A 13,654-nucleotide genomic window follows, 5' to 3' on the forward strand; every position below is an offset into this window, starting at 1 on the left:
TGGACCACCAGAGGACTCCCATACTGAGCATTATTAATCACTTTTATTTTTTCCAGTCTGCTAGATATGTGAAAAATGGTACATTATTGTTTTAGTTTTTATTCTTTTAATCATAAGGAAAGTTGAGCGTATTTTAACATGTATATTGGCTACTTAATACACTTACTTTTTGAAACTACATTTATTTTTAAAAGGTCATTTATAAATTGTTTATTATCTCTACAACTTAATTACTTTTTAAATTTGCACAAGGACCTTCTGAATATCATGTGTAACTCCTTGTACAATTCAAATTGCCTCTCACAGCAGCTGTCTTTCCTGGTGTCTGATTCCTATCCAGATCTCATTAATATTCTTTCCAAATAGAAATGTTGCTTCACTATACAGATGAGATCTTCGTTTCTGTAGAGTTCTCTTCTGTAGGGTACCCACCCCTTGATTGCTCATCAATATTCCCAGCACAGCACAACCCTGTGAGAAGTCTGACTGACACTATGTGACAATCCAGGCATTAAGATCACTCTCTGTGGTTATGCTTCAGCTGCTACCCTCAACTAGCCAGTCTAAGGCTTCTTAGTCGTGTGAGGGGAAGGGTGCTCTGAATATCAAGATCATCTTTGGAATCTGAATCTCTCATGCGGAGTCCAAACACGTCTAATTTTTCTGAAAAGGGTCCCCTATGATTCCAATGTAAAAACAGCTTTGGGAGTGCAGTTTTGGCTTGATCCCGGGGTCATTAGGCCAGAGCAGGGAGGCAAACATAGATCCTAATCACCCACCATCTAGATGACTGTGTCAGAATCAGGTAAAAGTTTGAGCCACCTTAGCATAGGGATCAGTTATATGCAAAGACATTCATTCCATTTGATCTTATTCACTTAATCCTTAATGATACCATGAAATAAATACTATTCTCGTCTTTCAGAGGAAGAGGCTCAGAAAGGTTAAATAACTTGCTCAAGGTAACACAGCTAGTAAGTGGCAGAGCCAGGATTTGAAAAAGTCTGACAGACCCTAATGTCCGTGCTCTGATGATTTACTGAAAATCACATCCTCCCTGTATCTGGGGGTGGTCTGGGCCACTCTCAAAGTGTCTCAAAACTAGAAATGGAAACGGCTGGGCCACATACCCCAGCCTGTTCCACCTCTAAGTCAATTCTGCCCCAGTTTCTTTCAGCTCAGGTCCACATTTTGAGTCTACCACTTATCTATTTATTTATTTATTTTTTGGCCACACCACCCAGCTTGCGGGGTCTTAGTTCCCCAACCAGGAATTGAACCCGGGCCCACTGGCAGTGAAAGCACCAAGTCCTAACCACTGGACTGCCAGGAATTCCCAACCACTTATCTATTAAGTAAAATTAGGAAAATCACTCTAAGCCTTAGTTTCATCATCTCTAAGATGTTCCTTTAGCTTAGTGCTAAAATAAGTGCTTAATAAATATTGACAGTAGTGGTGGCAATAACAATAGCTAACGTTCACTGAACATTTACCATGTACTAGATATTGTTTTAATTGTTTTGCAAATGTAAATTTATTAATCCTCATAGTAACACATTCAGAATAGTATTGTCCCACTTTACAGATGAAGAAACTGAGGCCCAGAGAGGTTAAATAAATCTTAGCTCTTACTCATTTTTTAGAAGGCTGGGATGGAAACAAAACGATCTCAAGCACAAAGGATAAACCAGAAATGCAGTTCCAATGCACACTGTACTTCATGGTCTACTTATTTTTGTTAAATCAGCAATTTAAAAAAAAGAGCATCTCTGATGTTGTCTCCGAGAAACTGGTAGTTACAACCAGAAAAACTACAGCTGACGCCATTTCTCTGCACCAAAAAGTTTAAACCTCTGTCAAATTATACCTTGAAAGGGCCAAATTTTAGGTGTTCTCAACACCTCTGTAAAAACTCTAAGTTGAAGATGATATAATTATCATTTTCTTACATGCTTCTATTACTTTATTCATTCATTTGAATGTCTTATCTTCTTGTACTTTTGAAACCCACATTAGCTTTTTACATAATTGTGGTAATCTTCACAAAGCTTATTTAGACAGTTTAAAGAGTAACCCCCAATTATGGCCTTTACAAACTGACTTCAGTCTAAAATTTTTAGGTCATGAAGAACCGACCAAGAACCTTTCTGATCTTTTTTTTTCTTTAAATTAAGGAATTACCAGATCTAATCCAATTTTAATTCTATCTCTTCTCTCATATCTAATTTGCTGCTTATTCACTAGGTTCTTCTTCCCCCTTCCCCCCAGTTGATAATTAACTCACTGTAAGGACAAACATAGTCCAATGCAGTGAGGTTTTTTTCCCAGTATTTTTTCACACATAGCAAGGAAAATCTCTCCAAGTAAGTAAAAAAAAACCAAAACAAACAAAAAAACCCAAAACCCAAAACAAAACAAAGCCCCCACAGATAATGATGTCAATGACTTCAAATTTAAAGTGAAAATTAGAGAAAAGTATAGTTAACTGGAAAAAGAATATAGAAATTTAGAGTTGACTGAGGCCATTATGCAAAACATGGATTTACTCTGAATTCCTGTTTCTTCTTTAACCTTTGTACCATTTCATACTTGAACATCAGATGCATCAAATATCAGTTCCTGGTACAGTGCAGGAGCTCAATAAATATCTGTTATATGAATGAAAAACAGTATTATCCAAGTTCTCAGTTCCCACATATCTTGACAAAGACCCACCTGCATAATTGAGTGTCTGCCTATGAACTACATACTCCCAGGTCTTGAAAATTACATGCTAATTAAGACAAAGTGGCTAATTAAAGAGTCTTCTTTGCAATGTCAAAGCAGAAGAAATATATACACTTATTTAAGAAGGCTGCATCTGTTAAAGATATAACCTCCTTATACCAGTCCTTTGTCCTTAATAATTAATCAAGTTTTCTCCAAATACAGGGCTTCTTAGTTTCACTCCTGGCCATTTCCAGGAAGGGCCTGGCTTCCATTCTTCTTATCTGAAATTTTAGATGATGTATTTTTTTCAGGACTTGCTCAATCTTAAAAGCCAGTTCAGATCAATTTAACCAATCCCTTCAAGTAGGAGAATTAAAACGGGTTTACTGAAAAGTGACTCTTCTCTAGGCAAGTTCTCTAATCTTTCCTTTCTGTAAAAATCTGAGAAGCTAACCCAGAACAATGCTTTAATCAAGGACAAGCATAGCCGAGGCTGGTCACATAAAGAAATACCAAATCACACAGTCACAGAAGTGATACAATTTTGCTACTTATGTGAACCAATGCTATGCATCATATTTCTTAAGGACTGGTTACAAACATATTAATGTTAATGATTTAATTACATTTTAATGTTCACCTTCTAAAATTACATCAAATTATGGTGCTGTTTTTAAAAAGCCATTGAGAAGCATTTATTGAGTAGTGGTCTTTTATTCTCCATGGGAAAGTCAATCAGCTTCTTTGGGTAGGTTTCAGTTTCTTTATCTCAAAAACGGATAATAATTCACAAGGGATGGTTATGAGGATTAAGTGAGAAAATAAAAGTATAACTACTTTGAAAAGTATAAATTGCTATAAAACTGTTATAATTTTTAATAAAATTTCAAGCCAGTTTCAAGGAAAAAAATTAGTGGGATTAAAAATTATTCTACTCAATGAGGAGAAATTGGAAAAAAATTAGAACTGATTACTTAACATTGTCTGGTTTGGCTAGATGTTAATAAGAAACCCCTTGGTTAATTAAGACTGTTGCTAAAAACTTCTCTAATCAATACACTGTCCTATTTCAGGGCATGTAGTAAGTATAATGAAAATAATTTCATCTTTCCTTGAGGATCCTAGGTAGCTTTCTTATTTTTCTCCTAGAGAAGGGAAGCAGAATAAAATTTCTGATTGCTTGAAAATTCTAGTCAGTTGGTTCTAGTTTTGCTATACTTGCTTTTAAAAATGTAATGAGAGCTAATAGACTAGTATTGGCCAGCAGTAATAACCCTGAAAGTAGATGCTGACAGTGGTAGTAAAATAGTGGCCTGGATCCTGGGAACATCTTGGAAAACCTGCACTCAGGTGGAACTGAATCCTGCCTATCACAGTATCCAAACCTTTGTCTTGCTACCTTCAGAAATCCTCAGAGACTGCTACCTGATTTGAACCCTGATGGAAATATCTCAAGCTGTTGTCCATTAAAAAAAAAAAAAACACAACAAAACTTTGGATTGCAAACCAAAACAAGACTTGTTAAAAGAAGTCTCTCTTCAAGGCTCATTCATTCATTCAACAAATATTTGAGCATTTACCATGTGTCAAGCAGTGCTCTATTTGCTCAGGATATAACACTAAAAGTGACAGACAAGGTCTCTGCTCTCATGAAGCTTCCATTCCACTGGGGAAGCTGGACAATTAAACACTGTGATTAGTACTGTGAAGGAAATACAAAGAGAGTAACTGGAGTGGTGGTAGGAAAGGGGGCAGATACTTTAGATACTGGCCAGGGAAGGCCTCTTTGAGTGAATGACATTTGAGGTGAAACCTGAATGATGGGGAGGAGACAGGCAGCCAACCAGGTGAAGAGACGAGATGGGAGAGTTTTCCTGGCAAAGGAAATAGCAAATGCAAAGGCCCTGAGGCAGGAATAATATGGCTAGGGGTGAGAAGTATGAAATGATGACAGAGCCAGTTTAAATAGGATTTACAAGGAATGGTAGAAGATGTTAATTTTATTCTCAGTGTGATGTGATGTCAAATATTGTTTAACAATAGTGTTTGCAACATGAGATATATTTAATGTATTCTATGAGTATTTAATTGCTTATTACATGTATAATGGTTGCAAAATGAACAGGAAAGGCAAGGTTCTCACACTTAGAAGGTTTACAATCTATTAAGGAAGCAATAATTCATAAACAGTGACAGCACTAAGGTAAAAAATGAAGTAAAAATAAAGTGCCAACTGAAGGCTGGGGAGGGAGCCACTGATTCAAATAGAAGACTTTAGAAAAGGCTTCATTTTTTTAAAGTAGCATTTTATTTGAGCTCTTAAGGAAAAAGGATTTAAGGGGGGGCGGGGGGGGAAGGGGGGAGTCTGAGGCTGTGGGAACTGCATGAGCAAAGGCACAGAGGCAGGAAAGGACAGGGTGGGTCCAGGAAACCGTGAATCATTGTATGGCTACAGTGCCAGGTGGGTGGGTAGTGATGTGAGAGATAAGTCTGGAAAAATAGGCTGTCAGGGTGTGGAAGTTGGGGTCTTGAATGGCATGCAGAGAAATTTAGACTTGATTTACTTGGGCTTTGGTTCCCCTTAAGTATGTAAAAGAATCTCTTCAGGTACTTAAAACTGCAGATTCCCATGCCCCATCCCTCCAGATACATTGATTTGTAAGTCTAGGTGGGACCTAAGAATCTCCTTTTTAAACCAACACCCCAGGTGATTCTGAGACAGATAATCAGGAAACCATACTTTGAAAATCAGTGTTCTATTTTTTTATGACAAGTCTGGACTGAAAGGGAAAAACTGAAGCCAACTCTAAGGATTGCTCAAGAACTCTAACAAAAAAGGGGGAGCTGAATTAGAAGAGCCATTATCACTGTTGGGATAGTATCAACCAAAGCTGGTGATTAAATGTGGGAGGAGAGAAGGACAGAAGTGTTCAACACAACTTCTATCCTTGTCCCTAGGGAAATTAGGTGGACGCAGGTACCTGGTGCAGAGGGACCATCCACATGGTCTACCAGGTGTTGGAAATATGAATCTGGGCTCAGAAGATATGCAAAGGCACTAAACATACTGGTTAGGTACTCCAAAGTAAATTAAAGACAAATTAAAGAATATAAAAAGTAAAACCATAAAATTTAGAAGGAAATTGAAGTGAATACTTAACCCATCTCTGGATGGCAAAAGACTTCTGAACATAAAAGCAACAGAAAAATCCCAAAGAAAAAGATTTATAGATAAGAAATAATATACCACGTACGAAATTAAAATAACTAAACATTTGACCATAGAACAAAGAATTAATATTCTTAAAACGAAGAGCTTATATGGGAATTCCCTGGCAGTCCAGTGGTTAGGACTCAGCGCTTTCACTGTCAGGGCCAGGTTCAATCCCTGGTTGCAGAAAAAGAGTTAAAGACAAACAAACAAAAAACCGAAGAGCTTATACAAATCACAAAGAAAAAAACACTAAGAATAGTTTCTGTATGGAATAGGGGAAGTTATTAAATAACTTGGCTTGGTAGCTTAAACATCTTGTCATGAAGTGACTTGCTTTATATGCACTAGAGATGATCGGGCTTTGTGGCATAGATCAGCAGGGCTCTTTCCATGTACTTTACCAGGTAATCAAGTGTCAACCTACGGGAGTGCCTAAAAATACCGATTGTTGTAACTTCTATTGTCTTGAGAGTACAAATACATTAAATTGCCCCCAAGCTCCACTAAGCCTTGACACCCCTAGGGAAACTGCCTTTATTGCATCCAGTCTTTCCTTGGCTCTATCTATTTAAAATGTGTGCCGGGTTAGGGATGGGACAGAAAATAATTTCACAATGTCTAGTGAGCAGTGGTTCATAAGTCATCCTTTCGATACATAGGTTGTATGGATTTTGGGATCAATAGCCCAACCCTCTCATTTTACAGATGAGGCTCAGAGAAGATGAATGACGTGCCCAAGATCATCTAAGTGGTTGGTTCCCAACACTAAGTTGGGAATCCTGACTCTTAAGCCAGCACCCTTTCCATTTTGCGGTGCTGCTCCATCCATCACAAGCTCTGGATTCTCAAAATAATGGACATGTACAACACCATAATGTCAACTTCTATACACTTTCCGCTTTAATCACTCCACTCATTCAGTTTGGCCTAATAAAAACCTGTACTCCCTCCCCCAAAGCCCCAAATAAATGAAAGAACTCCAAACAAACAAATAAAAAACATAATTAAAATATTAAGACATTTGGGCTTCCCTGGTGGCGCAGTGGTTGGGCGTCCGCCTGCCGATGCAGGGGACATGGGTTCGTGCCCCGGTCCGGGAGGATCCCACGTGCCGCGGAGCGGCTGGGCCCGTGAGCCATGGCCGCTGAGCCTGCGCGTCCAGAGCCTCTGCTCCGCGGCGGGAGGGGCCACAGCGGTGAGAGGCCCGCGTACCGCAAAAAAAAAAAAATTAAGACATTTAAAAATGGGAACAGATTAACCAAAAGACAATTCACAGAAATGGAAATGAAGGTATGAAAAATGTTCACTCTCACTAGTAATTAGAGAAATACAAATTAAATCACTTTTGCTTATCAAATTAGTAAAGATAAAAAAATAAGATTCAGTGTTAACGAAGGATGCACTAAGAGGCCCTCACAATCACTATAGGTGAGAATATTGATCTAGTCATTATGAAAACACAATTTGACAGCAGTACTTTTTAATTTTCATGCCCTTTGACCCAGTAATTAAACTTCTGGGAATCTAACCTAAGGAAATAATGAGTGATTCGTACAAAGATTTATGCATAAATTTGTTTTCAGTTTTTTCACTTATTAGTAATGGTGTAAAAATCAAAACACCCAAGTACATAGTTAAATTTTGTAACATCAATACAATAGGGTATTAAACATCCATTAAAATTGTTTTCAAATAATTTTGATGCCATGGAAAATCATGGAATAATGTAAAGTGGAAAAGCAGATACAAAACTCTATCTACTGTAATAAAATGAACCCAGTTACCTGTGTGTTTATGTGAGTGTGTTTGTGTGTATCAAAGGAAAAAAAAAAAAAAGACTGAAAGGAAATACACCAAACAGTACTTCTCTGCAGAACAGATTATGGACTATTTTGTCTCCTTCATAATTTATTTTTTTCCCAGGTTTTCTGTAACTAGCATATATAATTCTTATTTTCAAAATATGTATGGATGTTTGTATATGTGAAAATAAAACAAGAATTATATATATAATATGAAAAGAGGTTTTAAAGATGATTAATTTGTAAATCACTCACATTCAGGTGTCAGTTGAAGTCATGGAAATAGATCAGAGTGCTCGGGGAGAGAGTATAAGGAGAACAGGATGCTGGACAGGTCATGGCTAACACACACATTTAAGGGGCAAAAAGACTGTGAATTAGTGAAGGAGCATGGAAGGAAATGGTTAGATGGAGAACCAGATAGAGTCACATCAAGAAAGCCACATGAAAGTGGACAGAAAAGTTGTCCACTTGGTCAAATGTTGTCAAGTGATGAGGAGGAGGCCAGTGACAGGGCCATTAGAGGGAAATCACTGGGTACTACGCATGGACAGATCAGTTTCCTCTAGTGCTGGTGGTGGAAACCAAATCTGAGCAAATATTACCTGTTCAATAAAATTGACTGTGAGGAAAAGAAGTCCTGTGCTTAAATTATTTGCTTAAGCTTCAGTTTATGGGGGAAAAAGGTTGTGGAAATCTAAAACCAAGTAAAAGCATATCAGGATGACTATTCTATGGGTAATGAAACAAAAATTGGCAATACTTTGGTGTACAAGAAAAAACATGTTTGAGGGATTGTAAAGTTTCCATTTAGTGAGCTCCATTATAGGATAAATACAGGAAAAAACAGCTCCACACTTGTTACCAGAAGTACAAAAAAGCTGTTATCTTTTTTCCCCAAACATGCAAGTTCTTAGTTTCAGAGCAGTATTAAAGAAATTCTTTAAAAATAAAAATAATGTAAAATTTCATAGTATCATGTTAACTTTTTTTTTTTTTTGGCCTGCCGCACGGCTTGTGGGATCTTAGTTCCCTGAACAGGGATTGAACCTGGGCCCTCGGCAGTGAGAGTGTGGAGCCAAGGAACTCCCCATGTTAACTTCTTATGACTGGACATGTGAAGTTTCTAGAAACATTTTCAAATACAAAGAAATCATCTGACATGCTAAATAATGGATTTATTGTTGGGTCAAACCTTGTCCTGTTTATGAAAAGAGGTCTGCATTAGCACAATAACTTGACTGAGTCTCAAGGACTTTCCCTCCAGCCACAGAATAAACAAATCAGTATAGCCCTACCAAGAGTACCATTTACCATAGAATCTCAATTCCACAACCATTAAGTAGAAACTACTCAACTTACAACCACTCATTTGTTACTAAAGAACCTTGAAGAGTCTGTGTTAAGTAATTTAACATCACCTGGAGATTACTGTACACAATCCAAAATAAAGTACTTAAACTTCCTATCAAAAAACATACAATGAAAGACCATACCAACCTTAAAAAAAAAAAGTCTTTTCTTATGGAAATTCCTGACTTAGGAACCAAGGCACACTTTTTCCTATCTGCAGAAAGAGTACAATTCCAATCTCAGTGAAAGTCGCCTATTTGTGAGTGTATGGAATTTAGAATGCCTGAAAACTAGTTTTGCTGTCAACATAAATAATGGCAAATTCTCCCAATTTGTGGTTAGGTGGCCTTTTATGGCAAAGATGTCTAATGATCTCCCACACTCTCAACATTCTTTTGTGTCTGTGTTGTATATATGTCTTTGATGAACCTTTCTGATACAGAAGCTCTAAATGTTGAAAAATACCAGAGGAGGGACTTCCCTGGTGGAGCAGTGGTTAAGAATCCACTTGCCAATGCAGGGGACACAGGTTCGAGCCCTAGTCCGGGAAGATCCCACATGCTGCAGAACAATTAAGCCCGTGAGCCACAACTACTGAACCTGCGCTCTACAGCTTCAAGCCACAACTACTGAAGCCCGTGCGCCTAGAGCCTGTGCTCCGTAACAAGAGAAGCCACCGCAATGAGAAGCCCGCGCAACGCAATGAAGAGTAGACCCTGCTTGCCACAACTAGAGAAAGCCCGTGTGCAGTAACGAAGACCCAATGCAGCCAAAAAAATAAAATAAATAAATAAATTTATAAAAAAAAAAAGAAAGAAAAATACCAGAGGAAATCCAGATATTTGAAACCCTAAGAGGAACAATAATTAAAATTTGTACTTGAAAACATAAGTAAACAACAAAATCATTGTAGATACACAAAATACATGCAAATACCTACTGTCTTTCCAAAAACTCCTGGTGGGACCACTTTCCTAGAGCGTGAACAGAGAGAAACAATGTCAAAGGAGGTAAGAAATGTGTTCATCAAGTACCACGGCTCATTGCCAAATGAAACAACTATCACCTGTATTATTAACTCAAAATCTCTATTTTATTTTTTTTAACATCTTTGTTGGAGTATAATTGCTTTACAATGTTGTGTTAGTTTCTGCTGTATAACAAAGTGAATCAGCTATATGTACACATATATCCCCATATCCACTCCTTCTTGTGCCTCCCTCCCACCCTCCCCATCCCACCCCTCTAGGTGGTCACAAAGCACTGAGCTGATCTCCCTGTGCTATGCAGCTGCTTCCCACTAGCTATCTGTTTTACATTTGGTAGTGTGTATATGTCAATGCCACTCTCTCACTTCGTCCCAGCTTACCCTTCCCCCTCCCCGTGTCCTCAAGTCCATTCTCTACGTCTGCGTCATTATTCCTGTCCTGCCCCTAGGTTCATCAGAACTATTTTTTTTTAAATCTCTATTTTAAAAATGAAAAACATAATCATATAGAAGGGACTGTGGCATGTTCATCCTCTATATACTAGAACACTGGCACACTGTAGGCAGTTACTAAATGCCTGCAGTTTATGAAGAACACTGCAGACTACCACAGACTTCAGATCATTAAAACGCTGCAAAGAATCTTCAAACATTTCTGACCCTTTCCTCCTCCACCCTGTCCCCTGCTCCAAAAAAAAGAAAAGAAAAGAAAGAGAAAGAAAGAAAGAAAAAGACATTTTGAGGGTACCTTAGCAAGAAAAAGTATCCTCTGTAATCAAGATGTGCTGTTAATAGAATTGTTTTCACTTCTGAAGCTTTCTTTTCTTATAATTATTAGGTGGTTAAAATTTGGCCCACCTTTAACCAGAATCTGGAACAAAACTTGAATGTACCAAGCTAAACAAAGTTACACAATGGACCAAGTTTTACAAAATGGCACTGCTTTGCTAATGTTGCCAATACACTATTCTCTTCCCAGAGGCTCTAGAGTTCAGGGACTACATGATAACAACACTTCTAGGCCCAATTCAGAACTGTGAAAATAGCTCCACCAACTATTTACTGAACTACATAGAATTAATGACAAGTCCTAATCCCATTATCAAAAGGCCATAATGTTGACAGAACATAAGGTAAGGAATATGACTCACACAAATACATGGACTGAAGAGAATCACTCACTATTGCTCAAAGGTTTTTGTTATTGTTGTTGTTTATTTTGTTTTGTGTTCAAGGAAAAGCAGAAGAGGGAATTTTTAAAAAACTGTATTCTCTATGCTCCTACAGCACTCTGGGTTGATCTCTAGCATAGCACTGGCCTCACTAATACTCTAAGTTGTATCTATTGACCTGCCTAACCCATTTGATTTTAAGCTATTTTAGAGTAAGAACATTTAGAACTTTGAATCCACAGGACTGACAATACAAGGGGCACTCAATAAATGTTTTGTCCAAAAAAATGAAATGAGTTCTTAAAGTGATTACCTAGTACCATGTTATGTGTTGTTCTATCAATGCAAAACAAAGAAATACATATGCACACACTCGTTTTTGAAGGTCTACCTAAAACATGATCATCCTTCATCCAGGCTATAACTCCACAGGAGCTTAGGAAATGCTCATTGAGGGTCATCTTCTTTTGTGCCTACATCAGACCTCAGAAGAAAGTGTTATTTCATGGTTTCTAAAATACTTATTTGTGAATAGTATTAATAACTATGCAAATGAAAAGTATTCAATTTAACCACTTAAATCAAGAGCAAAAGAAAGAACACCTAATGCAAAAGAAGACCTCTCCCCTTTTAAAGGGTCACTGTCTTAACGGCTGATAACTCCCTAATTATCTTTGACTAACTTGAAAAGTCAAGTCAATAGAACCATCTGGATTAGGCAGACTTCTGAAAGCTGGAATTAGGTGAAAGATAATAGTATTTCAAATATCTCTCACCAGGATGGTAAGCACCAGTAAGGAGGTAAGGAAGGGTGCCAGATGGTTAGCTCCTAGCACCTACAGCTTCAGGCTTAGTAGGTGTAGCCAGGGGTGTACAGTTACCTTATATTAACACCCACGTATTGACGGGTGCCATATGTACACGATAGCGATTCTGGGCTGACACATCCAGCTGTAAGGACTGCTATATTAACATATCTCAAAAGGCTGAATGGAAGGGGAGAAAAATCGAAGAGGGAGAGAATGGTTAAAAATGGAGAATGGAAAAGAGCAGTTGAATTATTAGAATATTTCCCTGGGAGACTATTTTGAATTTTGATGAACTGCCGCTTTCCTCCACCACACCAAAAAAGTATGTATTGTTATATATAGTTAGAAAGGAGTGTTCCAGTTGGAAGAGGAGGGGATCCTATCAGTTCCCGCCCTCAGGCAGCAAAAGCTCCGCTCTACATAATTACTCCAACCCCAGCGCAGTACCCAGAAGTGAGGAAAGAGCAAAGGATCAGCAGCTCCTCCACTCCCTTTCTCGAGGGGGAGGGGTTCACGCTCCTTGTGTTCCCCCCACCCCCAAAAGTCCCAGGAGAAAGAGGGTGTGGAGGGAATTCGACGTCTCCGTGCACTCTCCGGCTGTGGAGGATGTGGAGAAAGAAGGCCCTTACCTGGCTAACAGCGGTCTTTTCTCTGCGCTGCTACCAGCCCTGGTACGGGTCCCTGGCGCTTTGCCTTGCGCACCTGTCGCGACCCAGATGCAACACCTACAGCTCCCTGCGGCCCCGCCCCGGTCCGGCTCAGAGCCCCGCCCAAGACCCCGCCCACCGACGCGGGGGCGCGCACGTCAGACCGTCTCCCGCGCAGCCTCGGCGAGAGCGTGCGCGCCGCCGGCTGCGTGCTCCTCCTCGCGGCTGCTCGCGTTGCTCTGCGGGGCGGCGTGGGCGTGGTGAGGGGCGTGGCTGCTTTTTCCAGGGCCCGTGTCTCGCCCTTTGTTCTTTGAGGGGTCTACGTATTTGCACGACGTAGAGTTCTGTGCTTCTGTACTTTGGCTTTTACCTGCTGACTCAGAGCTTCCAGTTTGACTCAAGAGCGATTAGGAGATTTGTCCTAGGTTCAAGTGTAGGCCAGTCACCAACCAGGTTCCTGGTGCTTTTGGGGTAAGTTCTGTGCAGGGAGGGTGTTCTAGAGGAGGCCGTGGGGTGTAGTGGAAAGAGCTATAAATTCATCCTGGCTCCACCGCTTGAAGTTCAAGTCGCCTCACCTCACTAGAGCAGAGTTTCTTCATGTAAATGAAGCGGTTGTACAAGGGCAGATCTCCAAGTTCAACAGCAGCTCTAGCCCTTATCATTCCTTCATTTAGAGCTGTGCTCTAAAGGTTTAGAGTACGTTGGGAGGCCTAGCACTTGGCTATCCTGCCCGCACATTTTGCCCCAGGTACGTGTGGCTGTATGAGGGCCCTTCGAGAATGTCCTTTCCTTTTCCTTTGCCTGCGCCCCACGTGTAGTAAGGTTTCAAACCACAAGTTTTCTTAAGCTTTTCAGAATTCACGTAGGTCGATAAGCACTATATGGGGCTCGTGGTAGTAAACACCTGTATTTACACTTCCTAAAGCAGTTAACGAAGATGTCTAATCAATTTCCAACGG

At 39.4% G+C, this 13,654-nt stretch overlaps 1 protein-coding gene across 7 annotated transcripts in view; it reads right to left on the reverse strand.

Annotated features, from left to right (window-relative positions):
* Positions 1-12,784, reverse strand: part of LIMA1 (LIM domain and actin binding 1) — an 82,926-nt gene extending 70,142 nt beyond the window's left edge. For 5 of the 7 annotated variants that reach the window (XM_022572190.2, XM_022572187.2, XM_089920695.1 and 2 more), the window contains exon 1: positions 12,678-12,784. The gene's annotated coding sequence lies outside the window, so the exon portion shown is untranslated. Of the gene's footprint in view, positions 1-10,019; positions 10,054-12,677 lie in introns of those variants that run through there. The other 2 variants (XM_089920692.1, XM_089920696.1) reach the window with 2 other exon arrangements.
* Between the last annotated feature and the right edge of the window lie 870 nt (positions 12,785-13,654).

Source organism: Delphinapterus leucas, chromosome 11, assembly GCF_059928025.1.
Source record: "Delphinapterus leucas isolate spDelLeu-1000000601 "Yukka" chromosome 11, BTC_Dleu_Yukka2, whole genome shotgun sequence".
Lineage (NCBI taxonomy): Eukaryota > Metazoa > Chordata > Mammalia > Artiodactyla > Monodontidae > Delphinapterus > Delphinapterus leucas.